This window comes from Hemitrygon akajei, chromosome 11 (assembly GCF_048418815.1).
Source record: "Hemitrygon akajei chromosome 11, sHemAka1.3, whole genome shotgun sequence".
Lineage (NCBI taxonomy): Eukaryota > Metazoa > Chordata > Chondrichthyes > Myliobatiformes > Dasyatidae > Hemitrygon > Hemitrygon akajei.
The window spans coordinates 17,275,569-17,292,885 of record NC_133134.1 but is presented as its reverse complement, the minus strand read 5'-3'; the positions used below and the strand labels follow the sequence as shown (position 1 = coordinate 17,292,885).

Here is a 17,317-nt window from a genome sequence, read left to right as displayed (position 1 = left end):
TCAAATTGACTTGGAATATTTTAGCAGCCCCACAGCTTTCTTCCATATCATGAAATGAGCAATATTTGGCGCAATGCCTTTTGTTCTTCCAAGGGAGGAAAGAGAATGTGACAATCATTTCCTCTAAGTCCTAGGCATCACTGGTGATGGGATTCAAAACCGGATGCCTGTTTCTTAATGAGAAATCAGCAAATACCTCTTTTTAGATAAAAATTGTTATTGTTCTCCATGAATGACATTAGACACCATTCTTTTTTACGGATCTTTTAAATATTTCCATTTCCCTTTTGAGCAGAGTGGTAAAAATGGCATCTTGCCAGGACCATAGTGAGTACATTAATATACCGGATATGTATTTAGAAATATATGCCCACCGATTGGCACATTGCTTTTAACAGGAAATTAAGTTACACGTAACTAAAGAGAGATATTTATCATGTACATATTTTATTATGTATGTACGGAGCGCAAATGACAAGGGAGCGGTACGATTAAAGGTTTCTACTGAGTCGCATTAGTAATGGCATACGCTGGGGCAATTGAAAGCCTGCGCCCGAAAGAGAGAGCGCTCTGTGTGTAGTATACCCAATCAATTGACCGTGCTATCAAACAGCTGCATGCGCACCTGACAATCAATCTGATATGGTACATATATGAGATGCATTTGATTAAGTGGTTGCTCTTGCAGCCCAGAATCAAGGGACCCTTGCATGAATTTGGTAATTCCTTATTCTCTTATTAAATTAGTTACATTCATGGGAAAGTTCTCAGATTCAGATTTATTTATCACATGTATATTGTAACGTGTAAGATGGTGCCAGTGATTGTCGGCAATGTTCTGTGGGCTGCAGGACTCAGAGTTGTATGTGGCGACATATATGTACTCTTAATAATAAAATTTACTTTGAACATTGAATTTTGAGCTTTGAACGTACAGAGGAAGGTATCGTTTGCTTTAACAAGCAACGCAGCCAAGTGTCGCCACACATTCCAAAGCTAACATAGCATGCCCACAATGTTCAGTAGAACAACACAAGCAGCAACAACAAGACAAAGCAAGACAACAACAAAACAAGTCCTTTCCCACCCACTCACACACACAGACAAATAGGCATCTGTAACCTTCCATGGGAGACCGGCAATCGCCCATGCTGCGTCTCCCCTCTCCACGCCACCGATGTTGTCCAAAGGAAGGGCAAGGGCCGATACAGCTCGGCATCGGTGTCGTCTCAGAGCAATGTGTGGTTAAGTGCCTTGCTCAAGAACACAACAAGCTGCATTAGCTGAGGCTCGAACTAGTGACCTTCAGATCACTAGACCGATGCCTTAACCACTTGGCCACGCGCCAACACACACACACACACACACACACACACACACACTAATATTCTTGATGACATCGGCTTATTGCAGTAAATGCAAGAAGTTCACCTTTGCGTAGTCAGGGTATCTTTATTGCCCCTGTCTTTGCATAATGTGGTAACTGACAACAAATTTGTCAGTCATTCAACTAGGTGTATTTCATGTTAAACAAGGTACTTTTCCACTGATCCAATCAACACTGATTGTTATATTGTGTGTTCTCTTTTTGTTTAGTCTTGTTCTGTATATGAGAAATGCAGATAAATGATCTCCAAAGGGTTGATAGGATAGATTCTGAGAAATTGCTACCTCAGGAGTTTACATGTAGACCCCAAAGTATTGGGATAAATGGTTGGCATTTGGGACCAGGATGGGGAGGAGTTTTGTGTTCACGTGGAGAGTTATAAGCCAAGGTAATGTAGCAGTTACCACAATGCCACTGTTTTCTCTGGAAGCTCGACTGCACAGTGACTGAAATGCTCCCATGCACATAGCCTTTGTTGTCACGCAGTTGGAATTTTCTTTTATAAAATCTTAATATAATTTTGAAATCTATGTTAATATAATTGTGAAATACCATGTAATTAATCACGTGTTAATAAATATAATCCATACATTTTCTGAAAAATAAATGTACTATAACTTTTACTTTGAAACATTTTACAGCTTCACTGTACTTACATTGTCAGTGTTTCAACTTTCAACACTGTTACAAATTATAATAAAGAATGCAAGTCAGTTATTCATTGTTAATAAGCCGATGCCGTCTGGTCAAAACACTTTTGCCATTGAGCCTGTCAGTTCGTTTGACTGCCTGACATCATTTACTTGTGTTGTGAGTTGTGGTTCGTGTTTGCTTGATGTGCATATTACGCAAAAAACATTTAAGGTGCTGCACAGTTTTCAGGCCGTGCCAAAATTTCCTGCTCAGGGCACTGACTGATCCGCACAGCTGTAAAAGAAAATTGGAGGGAATGTTGCGTGGTGCTGTTACAGCTCAGGATGTCAGAGCTTGGAGTTAAATTCTGTTGTTGTCTGCAAGGAGTTTGTATATTCCTCCACGTGAACACGTCAATTCCCTCTGGGTGCTTCAGTTTCCTCCCAAATTCCAGAGACGTGCTTGTTAGTCATTGTAAATTGTCCTGTGATTGTAGGCCTCCGTTAGTCTCGATAGACCATGGATTTGCACCTTGGGAAGTTTCCAGGGCGCAAGCCTGGGCAAGGTTTTTTTTATGGAAGAATGGCAGTTGCCCAAGCTGCAAGTCTCCTCTCTCCACGCCACTGATGTTGTCCAAGGGAAGGGCATTAGTCCTGTGATTAGTCTAGGGTTAAATAGGTGGGTTGCTAGGTGATGTGGTTCATTGGGTTGAAATGGCTGGTTCTGCACTATATCTCCAAATAAATAAATAAGTAAAATATTTTGATTTTCTACCATATAAAATGGTCACTGTTCAGTTTGAGTATATTCAAGGCTGAGGTCAATAACCGTTTGGACACCAGGGTCCATGTGTGATCGAGCAGTCTGTGGCTCAGGCCCAGCTATGATCTTATTGAATGGTGAAGCACGTATAGGGGCCATATGTTCCTACTTACATCCCCATGCTTAACATTGATACCACAAGCAGCTGTTAATATTAACACTGATTAAATTGAATGTTTCACTTGTCACAGTGAAAGGTAATCTGTTTGGCAAAGATTAATAAATTGGAATTTTATTTTGGCAGGAAGAGATGTGGCAGCAAAAAGATGAAAAGCCAAAAATTTTTCTCACAGCACCCATGCATTGCTAAAGGTCTCATGGGGATGTGCAGAATATTCAGTGCTCTGTCAGCACCGAAAGTGCTGTTGCAGACTTCGGCCACTAGGCTGTTCTGCCGAGCAAGTTTCTGACGTTTCCTAATATAAAATCATGTTCAAAAACAGTCAACAAGTGAGATACTGTGAACTTGGTGGGTGTACATTAATTAAAACTCTTGAGGTAGTTTTGTTGTATTATCATATTTAAATTGGACTTCTGGCTTATTTAGGTACATGGCCCCCTAGCATGATACATTGGATTCTTGACCTCAAGGTCTAATTTGCTATGATGTTACCTGCACTGCAGTTTCTCTGTAGCTGTATTCTGCATTTTGTTATTGTTTTACCTTGTTCTACCTCAATGCACTGTGCAATGATCTGAAATATATGAACAGCATGCAAGATAAACTGTTGGATTCAGGTGTAGAATTATTATTTTTGAACTATTTCTCACGTAGTTTAACTTCCCCGTGCTTGCTTATATTTTATCTATAATCACCTGTATGTGTGTAATTGTTCAGTGAATTTTCAGTAATTGCAGCATAGCTGATTCTTTATTTTTCTAGAAGTTTCTCTGCAGCCCTTGTCACACCACTGAACCCAATTATTTCATAGATTATTCCTTATCAAAGTTCAAAGTAAAATTTATTATCAGAATATACACATGTCACCACATACAACCCTGAGATTCTTTTTCTGTGGGCATACTTAACAAATCTATAGTACAGTAACTGTAAACTGTATCTATAAACTGTAAACAGTGCAAATGCAGATAATAAATAAATAGCAATAAATAATGAGCATGAACTAAAATGATAAAAGAGTTAAATGAGTGTAGTTATCCCCTTTTGTTCAAGAGCCTGATGGCTGAGGGGTAGTAACTGTTCTTGAACCGGGTGATGCGAGTCCTGAGGCTCCTGTACCTTCTACCTGATGGCAGCAGCCAGCAAGAAGAGATTATGGCCTGAGTGGTGAGGATTTTTGAACATAAGAAGATAAGAAATAGAAGCATGAATAGGCCATCTGGTCCGTCGAGCCTGCTCTTTATTCAATAAGATGATGGCTGATCTGGCCATGGACTCATCTCCACCAACCTGCCTTTTCCTCATAACCCTTAATTCTCCTACTATGCAAAAATCTATCCAACATTGTCTTAAATCTATCTTTGATGATGGATGCTGCTTTTCTACGGTAACGTTTCATGTAGATGTGCTCAATGGTTGGGAAGGTTTTACCGGTGATGTACTGGGTTGAATCCAGTGCCTTTTGTAGGACTTTCCACTCAAAGGTTCCCATTCCAGGCTGTGATGCAGCCAGTAGGCACACTTTATACCACACATCTATAGGAGTTTGCTAAGGTTTTTGATGGCATGCTGAATATCCACAGACTCCTGAGGAAGTAAAAGTGCTATTGTGCTTTCTTCACAATTGTGTTTATATGATGGGTCCAAGACAGGTCCTCTGAGATAGTGACACCCAGGAATTTAAAGTTACTGACCCTCTCCACCTCAGATCCTCCAATGATTACTGGCTTATGGACCTCTGGTTTCCCTCTCCTGAAGTCTACTATCAGTTCTTTGGTCTTACTGACATTGAATGAGAGATTGTCGTTATTACACCACTCAGCCAACTTTTCAATGTCCGTCCTGTATGCTGATTCATCACCACCTTTGATACAGGCCACAACAGTGGCGTCATCAGCAAATTTGTGTGTGGTGTCGGAGCTGTACTTAGCCACACAGTCATAGGCGTAAAGTGAATAGAGCAGGGGATTGTCTTGTTTTCTCTCTAGTCTGAGCTAGTTTTTAGTATAAGATCACCAAGGCTGTCTTCTTTTGTTCCTTTTCTTTCTGTGTTCGTTCTTTTTTCTTGGAAGAACTAATAAATGGTTGTAAGCACCAGGTTTTATGCCTCTTTCTTGACTTCCAAAGAACTTCAGGATCACAATATCCCCAGATCGAACAAAGTTTTTCACTGTAACAATGATAAACCAATTCCAATTCCAGTTCCAATCAGTATAGTCAACAGCAACCAATGTATTGTTAAGCATCATCAGCCACCATGATTAACTTCCTCTGAAGTCAGTAGAAGTAGTGTCTGAGGCAATGTAGAAAATATATTTGGGATTCCAGATTGCATATAGCACTACTGACTATGCATGCCTTTCTACATTTTATTAATAAGATATACTTAGTGCTGTAAGTACAGAAAATAAGGGAAAGCTGACAATAAATCCCATTACCAATATTGTTCGGAAACTCAAATCTCCCCTTGGATTTTCTGGAAATTAGAGTCATCTGCTTTCAAAATGACCATGGAGCTGTTGGTAATTCATTCCTTCTAGGATCTCCAGCATATAATGATGGTGAAGTATCTCATAGTTTCTTCATTTATTTAGGACATAGCTTGCTAATATATTACTGAAGATAGTGATGATAAAAATAGCCTTTTATAGCACGATAAATATCAGATGAAGGCCCTTTGGCCCACAGAAACTGTCCTCGCCCTTTGATGGGACTTCACTGAGTTAGTCTCCTTCACCTTTCTCCAAGACCACAAGGAACTACAGAGATTTGTGCACACTGTTCAGCGCATGATAAAAAACAACCTCCCCTCCATAGACTCTGTCTACACTTCTCGTTGCCTTGGTAAAGAAGCCAGTGTAATCAAGGACCCCCCTCCCCCACTCTGGATATTCTCTTTTTTACTACCTTCCATCAGGTAGAAGATACAAAGCTTGAAAGCTTGTCCCACAAGACTCAAGAGTTTGTATCCCACTATTATAAGACTATTGAATGAAACTCTTAATAAGATGGATTCTGGACCTCACAGTTCACCCTTAGATCTGTCTGCACTGCACTTTCTCAAGTCAAGTCGCTTTTATTGTCATTTCAACCTTAACTGCTGGTACAGTACACAGTAAAAATGAAACAATGTTCCTCCAGAACCCTGGTGCTACATGAAACAACACAAAACTACACTAGACTATGTGAGACAACACAAAACTACATTAGACTTCAGACCTACATGGGTCTCTGTAACAGTAACATTTTATTCTGCATTCTGTTATTGCTTTTCCTTTGGACTACCTCAATCTACTGATGTGATGAAATGATCTGTATGGATGGCATATAAAACAAATATTTTAACTGTACCTCAGGACATGTGACAATAATACACCATTTTACCTACTTCTTAACCCACAATAACTTCCTTTGTTACAATCAAATCATCTTCCATTATACTTTCTATTGGTAAATTCCAGATCACAACAGCTTTCTATGTTAAGTAAATGTTCCCGATTTTCCTCACAAAATAGATTTACTGCCACATACTAGTTATGCCAGTGACCAATAATTATAATCTGACTGCTCAGCATCTGTTGGCTTGCAGTGAACCTATTAATCGTATTAAGTATATGGCCTTTCTGGTTTAATTTTTTGAAATTTAGAGACACAGCATAGTAGCAGGCCCAATGAGCCCATGCCACCTATTTACACTCACGTGACCAATTAACCTACTAACCTGGGAATCTGGAAGGAAACTGGAACACCCAGAATAAACCCATCAATCCCCGGGGAGAACGTACAAACTCCTTACAGACAGCGGCCAGTGGGCGTTGGGCATGTAGTATTTCTGTAATATTTGACTAATATCGTAAATATATTGCCTGATTAAGAATTCTTTGTTGTTTGCATAATGCATTGTGGGTTAAAAGTACGTAAATGGCATACGTCATTATGCTGCCGTGTCACGCGTGCACGCCTTGTTTAAAGAAAAGACGAAGTACACATCAGAAGATTGGAATATACATGTTTCAGGCAAACAGTGAAATGTATTGTTTGCGTCTCTGACCAAGACAGTCCGAGCTTGTGCTGGGGGCAGCCCACAAGTGTCACCATGCCCACAACTTACTAACCCTGTCCTGTACATCTTCCTCTTTAAATACCCCCAATGATATTGCTTCATCAGTCCTCCGAGGTAGAGAATGGGATAGGCTGTGTTCTGAAAGGGCCTGAGAAATCGCTCTCCTCAGTGTGTTTATTTATTTTAAGAAACAGCTCAGTGACAGGACCTTCTGGCCCAATGAACCTACACTGCCCAATTACATCTATGTGACCAATTAACCTACTGGCCCATGCACCTTCAGAATATGGGCGGGTAGTGTAGTGGTTAGCACAACACTTTACAGTACAGGCGATCAGGGTTCAATTCCTACAGCTGTATGTAAGGAGTTTGTAACCGTGTGGGTTTCCTCTGGGTGCTCTGGTTTCCTCCCACATTCCAAAGTCATACCAGTTGGTAGGTTGATTAGTGTTTGTAAATTGTCCAATGATTAGGCTAGGATTAAATTGGAGGATTGCTAGGCAGCGTGGCTCGAAGGACTGGAAAGGCCTATTCTGTACTGTTGCCTCAATAAATGAATAAATTAATAAACCAGAGCACCTGGACGAAATCCACAGGGTCATGGGGTGATTGTACAAACTCTTTACAAACAGCGGCTGGTAAAGCATTATGCTAACAGCTGTGCCGCCTATCTGCAGGTTTTTGCAACCCCTTTAGATTGTCCACTAGTTAAAGAAAAATAGAATACTGAATCTTTTTTGCACTTGATAGATATGCATGCTCTCACTAGGACTGGTGGTATTGAAGAAAGGAGCACAGAATATATTATGCAAATAAAGATCAGACACTGTGGGGTTGGTGGTGTGATATGGAAATTTGTGTCTATCACCTCCTAGGAAATCTCATACCACCTTTGAAAAGTGCAAATTTAGCCAGTTTTTGCTGACGTTGTCCATGTGTTACATTGAACTAATGAATCAGGAACTGGTTTATTTGGATTTAGAATCTGATTGGCAACGACCTGGTGTTCAGCTGCTTTCTCAACTCTTGAGATAGAAAAGATCTTTACTTGATGAATCAATTTTCTATTTGCATTCAGACAAGAAACCGATTTAGTACAAATGGATTCAAAGTGGAATGACGTGGTAAAGTTTAGTCTTGGGCTTTTCTTATTCGTAAAATTATTATTTTCTTGCTTTCATTGCATTACATACGCAATGCAATTAAATAACAGAAAGTTGCTTTAAATTAGGGAAGTAAAAGTTGGGGTCTGTGGGAAGCACTTAACAATTTGTTCTTGCTGATTGTTTTTTTAAGCTGATTTTTTTTAAACGCTGCCAGCTTTTACTTGCCTGAGGAAATATAAATTATTTTGCATTACTCAGGTGACTCCAAACAATCTGGTCTGATTTGACCACCTGTGTTTTGACGTTACCATAACACTGCATGTGAGCACCTCCGGGCTCAAGGGCAGGACTTGATTTGAAAGAAAAAGATGTTCAAGGACTCAACAGCTCATGTTCTCAAAATTATATATTTATTTTATTATTTATTCTTATTTGCTTTTTTATATTTGCAGTTTATCTGTTTTTCACACATTGGTTGCTTGTCAGTCTTTGTGTATAGTTTTTTGTTAATTTTATAGTATTTCTTTGTTGTATTGTGTATGCCTGAAGAGTGGGACGGTAGTGTGTGGTTTGCACACTTTACAGTACCTGCAACCCAGGTTCAATTCCCACCAATGTCTGTAAGGGGTTTGTACATTCTCCATGTAACCATGTAGGTTTCCTCCAAGTGCTCAGTCCAAAGACATACCAGTTGGTAGTTTAATTGGTCATTGTAAATTGTCCCATGATTAGGCTTGCGTTAAATTGGGAGTTGCTGGGTGGCTTTGCTCAAAGAGCCACGCTATATCTCAATAAATAAAATAAAGAAAATGAATCCCAGGTTAGTGTATGGTGGCGTCTATGTAATTCAATAATAAATTTATATTAAACTTTGAACTTTGTTCAGATGTTGCTGGAATGCTGGGTCAGAACTGTCTGTAAAGGTAACAGACCAACCACCAGCACTGCAGTACTTATAGCTAGATAACTGCCTTAAGAACAGCTGAAGAACATTAACTAATTGGTAAATTCAATAGCCAACATCTTGCTAATACCTCGGTCCCTTTTGGAATCTCGTCTACAAGTGGAAGTACCTTATTAAGTATCTAAATGCAATGCTGTCTGTGAGAAGTTTGTACGTTCTTCCCATGACCACATGGGTTTCCCCCGGGTGCTCTGGTTTCCTCCCACGTTCCAAAGATGTACAGGTTAATTAGTTACATGGGTGTAATTGGGCTGCAAGGGCCTGTCTCTCTGTGGTATCTCTAAAAATGATGCAGGAGCTTTACTCCTACAGATCCAAGTTTTGAAATTTTTGGAGATGTGTCACTTTTTAAAATAATTCTTGCTTTGCCACTGCATTTTATTTTGCTATTCTCTCTCCCTCTAATAACCTAATCATTTCTCTTTTTGTAACAGTCCTGATGAAGGGTCTCAGTCCAAAACATTGACTGTTTATTCTTTCCATACATACTGCCTTGCCTGCTGAGTTCCTTTAGTATTTTGTGTGCATCACTCCGGATTTCCAACATCTGCAGAATCCCTTGTGTTTATGTCTCTTTTTGTACCTGATTTACCAATGAGTTCACTCAGTCTAACCCTCCTTCTGACCTTTTGCAGTTGGCTTGCAATTGACTCAGCAGTTAAGGGAGTACCCAGCGCTTGTCCTGTTTAGTTGAGGCCCCAGATACCCAGTGATCCTCACAGTGTCCTTATCTCTTTGCATTTTGAGTACTATTGTGAACAAATACTTTACAGCAGAAATAGGGTCTAACAATGATATTGTTATAATATAATATTTGATATTGTCATTTAAAGTAAAATTGGACAGGTATATGGACAGGAAAGGAATGGAGGGTTATGGGCTGAGTGCGGGTCAGTGGGACTAGGTGAGAGTAAGCGTTCGGCACTGACTAGAAGGGCCGAGATGGCCTGTTTCCGTGCTGTAATTGTTATATGGTTATAATGAGCAGATATTGGACACTGCAAATTCACTGTCTTTCAAAGACCTTTCTACTCTTGCAAGAAACAGAAAATGTGAAACATCACATCACAAAGGAAAATTTAGTGGAGAAGTGGGCAATATCTTGATCTTAAACTTGAAGAAAGTAACGATTTTTGGTTAATGCGGAGAGGAAGGACTGTTACACACCTCACAAACCGATCTAGTGCTCTTGCCAAAATCCAGGTCATTGGTGGAGTGACAGGAGTCAGTTTGACAACTGTGTGAGAAATTCAATGCTCTTGTTTGTGGGAGCTGGTGGGAATAGACTGACAAATCACCGTGACTAACTTGGGTGTGGTTTGCTGCATTTCCTAGACTCTGGGAAGGGCTTCTTCCTGCAGTGATCTTTCTGGCTACTCCTGGTGCAAACAGAATCCTCCTTTGTATTTCTAAGTAAAACGGCTTGCCTCTTCTAGAAGCCCGTGGACAAAGCACATGGTAAGATACAAGAAACTGCAAATAAAGAGAGTGCAATGTTGGACTGCAGACTTGCTGTTGTGACTACATTTTGGAGGCTGTATGTTCCTGGCAGTTGCTTTGACTGAACTCAACAATTGAACGTAACCAGCGTTAGAAGAGGGTTTATTGTCGTCGTAAGTAGGGTGCAGCATAAATATTTAAAAATTGGAATTGGAATTTGTTTTGTATTGTCACATGTTCCGAGATGCAGTCAAAAGTTTGTCTTGCATACTGTTCAATTCATTACACGGTGCATCAGAATCAGGTTTATTATCACCGGCCTGTGTCGTGAAATTTGTTAACTTAGCAGCATCAGTATAATGCAATACCTGATAATATAGAAAGGAAAAAATAAGTAAGTAAATCAATTACTGTAACTAAATATATGTATATTAAGTAGTTAGATTACAAATAGAGCAAAACAGAAATAATATTTTAAAAAGTGAGGTAGTGTCCAAGGGTTCAATGTCCATTTCAGAATCGGATGGCGGAGGGGAAGAAGCTGTTACTGAATCGCTGAATGTGTGCCTTCAGGCTTCTGTACCTCCTTCCTGATGGTAACAATGAGAAGCGGACTGGGTGATAGAGGTCCTTAATAATGAACGCTGCCTTTCTGAGGCAATGCTCCTTGGATGCTATGGAGGCTGGTATCCAAGATGGAGCTGACTAATTTTACAGCTTACTGTAGTTTCTTTCGGTCCTGTACAGTAGCCACCTCCTAAAATGCAGAATAAAGTGTAACAGCTACAGAGAAAGGATTGTGCAAGTATACAATTAAGCGCAAGTTCATAATGAAAATTTGTTATGATCGTCACCTTGACAGTGGTGTCACGTGGCAATTTTTAATTTAGAGATACAGTGCAGAATAGGCCCTTTTGGCCCTTCAAACTGTGCTGCCCAGAAACCCCCAATTTAATCCTAGCCTAATCATAGGTCAATTTACAACAACCAATTAACCGACCAGCCGGTACATTTTTGGACTGTGGGAGGAAACCAGAGCACCCGGAGGAAACCCATGCAGTCACAGGGAGAACGTACAAACTCCTTACAGGCGGTGGTGGGAATTGAACCCGGGTCGCCGGTACTGTCAAGCGTTGTGTTAACCACTAGTTAGCCATCCAGAGAGCTTTTGGCAATTGCCCTTTGTGAATGTGGAGAGGGTGTTTCCTCTGGTGTGGGTATCCAGAACTAGAGGGCACAGCCTCAAAATTGAGGGGCAACCTTTTAGAGCGGAAGTAAGGAGGGGTTTTTTTAGCCAAAGAGTGGTGAATCTGTAAAATGCTCTACCACAGTCTGTGTTGGAGGCCAAGTCTGTGGGTATATTCAAAGCAGGAGATGATAGATTCCTGATTGGTCAGGGCATCAAGGGATATGGTGAGAGTGCAGGTGTATGGGGTTAAATGGGATACGGGATCAGCCATGACGAAATGGCGGAGTGGACTCGATGGGCTGAATGGCCTAATTCTGTTCTTATGATCTAAAAGAAAGTAAACTTATTATCAAAGGACATGTATCACCATATTACCTGAGATTCGTCTTGTTGTGTGCATACACAGTAAATCAAGAAACATAATATAATCAATGAGACCACACCCAACAGGAGAGTCAAAACAATGTACAAAAAAGACAACAAACTGTGCAAATACAAAAGGAAAGAAATAAGCAGTAAATATCGAGAACATGAGATGAAGAGACCCTTGAAAGTGAGCCCAAAGGCTGTGGGATCATTTCAATGATGGACAAGTGAAGTTGAGTGAAGATATCCTCATTGGTTCAAGAGTCCTCATGGTTCAGTGGTAATAACTGCTCCGGAACCTGGTGGTGTGAGTCCTGAGGCTCCTGTACCTCCTTCCTAATGGTATCAGGAGCATGAGAGCATGGCCTGGGTGGTGGGGGTCCTTGATGATAGATGCTGCTTTCTTGTGACAACACTCCATATCAATAGCAGGGAGGGTTTAGGAATAGAATAAGGTGGGGTGGGAGAGGTTTAGAGGGAATAGGAGAAAATAGTTTTGCACAAGCAGTCTGGAATATGCTACCTGCAAAAGTGATAGAAGCAGGTACTCACAACATTTTAGAAGTGTCTGAGTGAGCCAAGGCATAGAATTATGGATGGAGTGGGACAAAACGCTGTATGACTCAATGACTCTATCATGAAGGCTATAAAATTACCAAGCGGTCTGATTTAAATCAGGATTGTATTACGAGGACCATTGTCATTTGTTCTTATATAATAAGAAGTGCATTGATCTGAGGTTTTAAAAGGGAGGCTTTACTAAAAACAAGGCATGGCACTGTGGTGAAATGCTTGTGTTGAATCCTGCTGATGCCTGAGTCAGCGTCCAGGGAAAGGAAAATTCAGTGCCCATGTGATTGGAAGATTAGCTGTCTGGAACATTAGCAAGTCCAGTTAATGAGAACGTGTATGTTTCTTGTGTAATTTCCCTGTTGGAGATCGAAACCAAGTTTATTGGTATATTGAGTTAGAACCTAATATTTTCCAGTAAGGTCCATTACATGGATAAATATCTGTGGGTTATAAGATTCAGTAGAAAGGATGTGATTATAGAGGTGTGATGGCAATAACTGATTAGCTGTCTTGATTTTTGACCGTCATTAACAGGGTCACCAGCACATTGTGTAGTAATTTTTGATTAACAGTCTGCCACTTGGAGAACAGTGAATTCCACTAATTGTCAGCACGTCAGCTATTTGCATTGGAATTTGGAAGACTTGGTCTGAGCGACTGACAGTGCCTGCAGGCGGAATGAACTGTCCCTCACCCATTCATGGGCTGTAACTGCCTGTGTCCAGCATGCCAGAGTGGAAATTTGAATCGAAAATATAAATCATAATCTATGTTGTGAATTGTTTTTAATGGCAATGTCTGCACTCCTCCCACCTGCCAGTTCATGAATTGTCATACTTCATGAGTAGGGTGGCATGGTGGCAGAGCAGCTGGTGTAATACTTTACCGCGTCCAGTGAGCAGAGTTCAATTGCTGCCATCAGAACCAGAGTCAAGTTTATATGTTGTTAAATTTGTGGCAGCAGCAGTACAATGCAATACATGATAAATAGGGAAAAAACTGAATTACAGTAAGTGTGTGTGTGTATATATATATATAAATAGTTAAAATAAGTAATGCAAAAACAAAAATAAAAAGAATAGTGAGGTAGTGTTCATGGGTTCAATGTCCATTTAGGAATCGGATGGCAAAGGGGAAGAAGCTGTTCCTGAATCGCTGAGTATGTGCCTTCAGGCTTCTGTACCTCCTTCCTCATGGTAGAAATGAGAAGAGGGCGTAGATAGGTATCATGATCTGTAAAGAGTTTGTATGTTCTCCGTGTGACCGTGTGGGTGTCCTCCGGATGCTTCGGTTTCCTCCCACATACATTCCAAAGTCACATGGATAGTAAGTTGTGGGCATGCTATGTTTATAGTGACACTTGCGGGCTGCCCCACAGCACGTCCTTGGATTGTGTTGGTCCTTCATGTAATTGGTTCAAAGGAACACACAAAACGCTGGAGGAACTCAGCAGGTCGGGCAGCATCCATGGAACTGAATAAGCAGTCGATGTTTCAGGCCGAGACCCTTTTTCAGGAATGGTTCAATGCTTACAATGTGCAAGTGACAAAATATGCTAATCTTTAATTCATGTTAAATAAATTTATTCCAGGTAAGTTTAAAGCAGATCGGAGAGGCTAATTTTAATGCTAGCTATCTGCAACAGTCTGCCAGAGCAGGTGTTAGAGGCAGACACACCTGCAACATTCAAAAGGTGTTTGGATGGGAAATGCTTAGAGGGTCACGACCTAATGCAGGTAAATAGGATTACCGTACAGTAGATAGGTATCACAGTCAGCTTGGGTGAGGCGAACTGAAATTTCTGTGCTTTTTAAAGCAATTATTCTAAACTTCTTGCAAAGAAGCAAGTTAGTTGTTAAGAATAGAAGGAGCCTCTCCCCATCACAGGGGATGTAACTTTATACCTTTTTGCTTTTCAGAAGTATTCTCCAATGCTGGTATAAATTTAACAGTTTAGCAATTATTTATTACCTGTGATCACTAAGCAAAATTAAATGTTCATGCTTGTTTGTGTAATTTTGTGAAAAATGGGGACATTCTATCTTGTGATCTGTTATTTGGGTGAATTTATAAACACACCTGAACACTACACCCCTCCTCCCCCAGAGTAGTTATTAACCTTTTTTACCTCTCTCACGGTTTTCCTGCTTTCCCCCATCCACCTCAACCAATCACAAACCTATATGACCATATAACAATTACAGCACGGAAACAGGCCAGCTCGGCCCTTCTAGTCCGTGCCGACGCTTACACTCACCTAGTCCCACTGACCCGCACTCAGCCCATAACCCTCCATTCCTTTCCCGTCCATATACCTATCCAATTTTACTTTAAATGACAATACCAAACCTGTCTCTACCACTCCTACTGGAAGTTCATTCCACGTTGACACTCTACTTTCTGTACTGCCTTTCTGTTACTTAGCACTGGGCTCCTTGCTTGCCCTCTTCCCAATTTTAAACAGGAGAGATTCTGCAGATGCTGGAAATCCAGAGCAATACACACAAAGTGCTGGAGGAGCTCAGCATGCCATGCAGTATCTTTGCCAGAATACGGTCTTCCTCTTTACTTTTTCCACCTATCACCTCTCAGTATATTACTTTATCCCACCTTTCCCCCTCAACTGGCTACGCCGGCCCATATACCTCCTCCCTCACCTCCAATCAAGGCCCCAAAAAGTCCTACACCCCACCTGCGAATCTGCAGTGTCCAGTGCTCCTGATGTGGCCTCCTCTACATCAGTGAGCATTCAATCGTCATTCAAACATCGCCAGCTTGTATTCCTTCCACTCACCTTCTTATTCTGGCTTCCTCTCCCTTCCTTTCCAATCTCGATGAAGGATCTCATCCCGGAACATCAACTGTTGATTCCCCTCCATAGACGCTGCCCGACCTACTTGATTCATCCGGCATTTTGTGCGCTGCACTTCCCAATCTCGGTTTCTTTCCCCCACACTCACCTCCGTCGCCACTGCCGAGGATTAAAATGAGGGCCGTAGCCCAAGATCAAGAACAACATCGGCAACCACCTTTCAGATGTGCACCCCCGACACACAATTATAAACTTCTAGTCTTGTGTGAATCAAATAAGGCAGCAAAGTAGTTTGCCATCCAAGTCTAACGATCTTGGAAAAGGATTTAAATTACACTGTTGTATTAAGTAGATGAAATCTGAACAAAAGAGCTCTATTAGTTTCAAGGCAAATGAGAATTGTGAATAAATGATGTCATTGTTTATAATGTTCATACTACATGGATAAATTGGGTGGCTCGGTGATGCAGTGGTCAATGTAACACTTTCACAGCGCCAGCGACCCGGGTTCAATTCCGCCATAGTCTGTCAGGAGTTTCACAAACATGAGAAAGTCCTGGAGAAGGGTCTCGGCCTGAAATATCGACTGTTTACTCTTTTCCATAGATGGTGCCTGGACTTCTGAGTTCCTTCAACATTTTGTGTCTGTGTTGCTGTGAGGAGTTTGTACGTTCGCCCCATGTCTGTGTGCTCTGGTTTCCTCCCAGATTTCAAAGCCGTACTGCTTAGCAGATTAGTTAGTCACAAGGGGGTAATTGAGTGGTGCGGGCTCGTTGGGATGGAAGAGCCTGTTACCGTGCTGGATCTCTAAGTGATGCTCAAAGCAGCTGTGCAGGTTGACTCTGTGGTTAAGAAGGTGTACGGTGTATTGCCTTCATTAATCATGGAATTGAATTTAGGAACCAAGAGGTAATGTTGCAGCTATATAGGGCCCTGATCAGACCCCACTGGGAGTACTGTGCTCAGTTCTGGTCACCTCACTACAGGAAGGATGTGGATACTATAGAAAGGGTGCAGAGGAGATTTAGAAGGATGTTGCCTGGATTGGGGAGCATGCCTTATGAGGATAGGTTGAGTGAACTCGGCCTTTTCTCCCTGGAGCGACGGAGGATGAGAGGTGACCTGATAGAGGTGTATAAGTGATGAGAGGCATTGATCGTGTGGATAGTCAGAGGCTTTTCCCCAGGGCTGAAATGGTTGCCACAAGAGTACACAGGTTTAAGGTGTTGGGGAGGAGGTACAGAAGAGATGTCAGGGATAAGTTTTTTACTCAGAGGGTGGTTAGTGTGTGGAATGGGCTGCCAGCTGCGGTGGTGGAGGCAGATACGATAGGGTCTTTTAAGAGACTTTTGGATAGGTACATGGAGCTTAGAAAAATAGAGGGCTATGGGTAAGCCTAGTAATTTCTAAGGTAGGGACATGTTTGGCATAACTTTGTGGGCCAAAGGGCCTGTACTGTGCTGTAGGTATTTCTATGTTTCTATGGAATAAATAAATAAACAGTCTAATTTTAAAATCTCAGCAATGCCATTAATTCTGTTTTCATGAATAGTACATCTCTTAGCATAACAGTTCAATTCCAGACAAATTTATTGTTAAACCTCTATTTCAGTAAAAAGCATAGCTGAATATTTTTTTAAAAAGTAAGGAAGATTAGCAAGTCATAATTATGTATCTCAAATGAATCTGAACAGCTTCCCTATTTTTGCTTTGCACATATTCTGCTCGGAGCATATCACCGAAACTATTTTGTAAAGTGAGCTGTTGAATAAAGAGTGAAATCATTACTCTGTTCAGTAGATGGCATCACTGTTTAATGGAAAGATATTTTATTTTACGCA

The 17,317-nt window shown here is 41.0% G+C and overlaps 1 protein-coding gene across 5 annotated transcripts in view; it reads left to right on the top strand.

Annotated features, from left to right (window-relative positions):
• LOC140735343 (septin-9-like) overlaps window positions 1-17,317 on the top strand; it is a 416,923-nt gene that overhangs the window by 139,862 nt on the left and 259,744 nt on the right. The window contains exon 1 of one of the 5 annotated variants that reach the window (XM_073060286.1): window positions 8,037-8,150. The exons of 3 other annotated variants lie outside the window; for them this stretch is intronic. The gene's annotated coding sequence lies outside the window, so the exon portion shown is untranslated. Of the gene's footprint in view, window positions 1-8,036; window positions 8,151-10,449; window positions 10,555-17,317 lie in introns of those variants that run through there. One more of the 5 variants, XM_073060285.1, reaches the window with a different exon arrangement.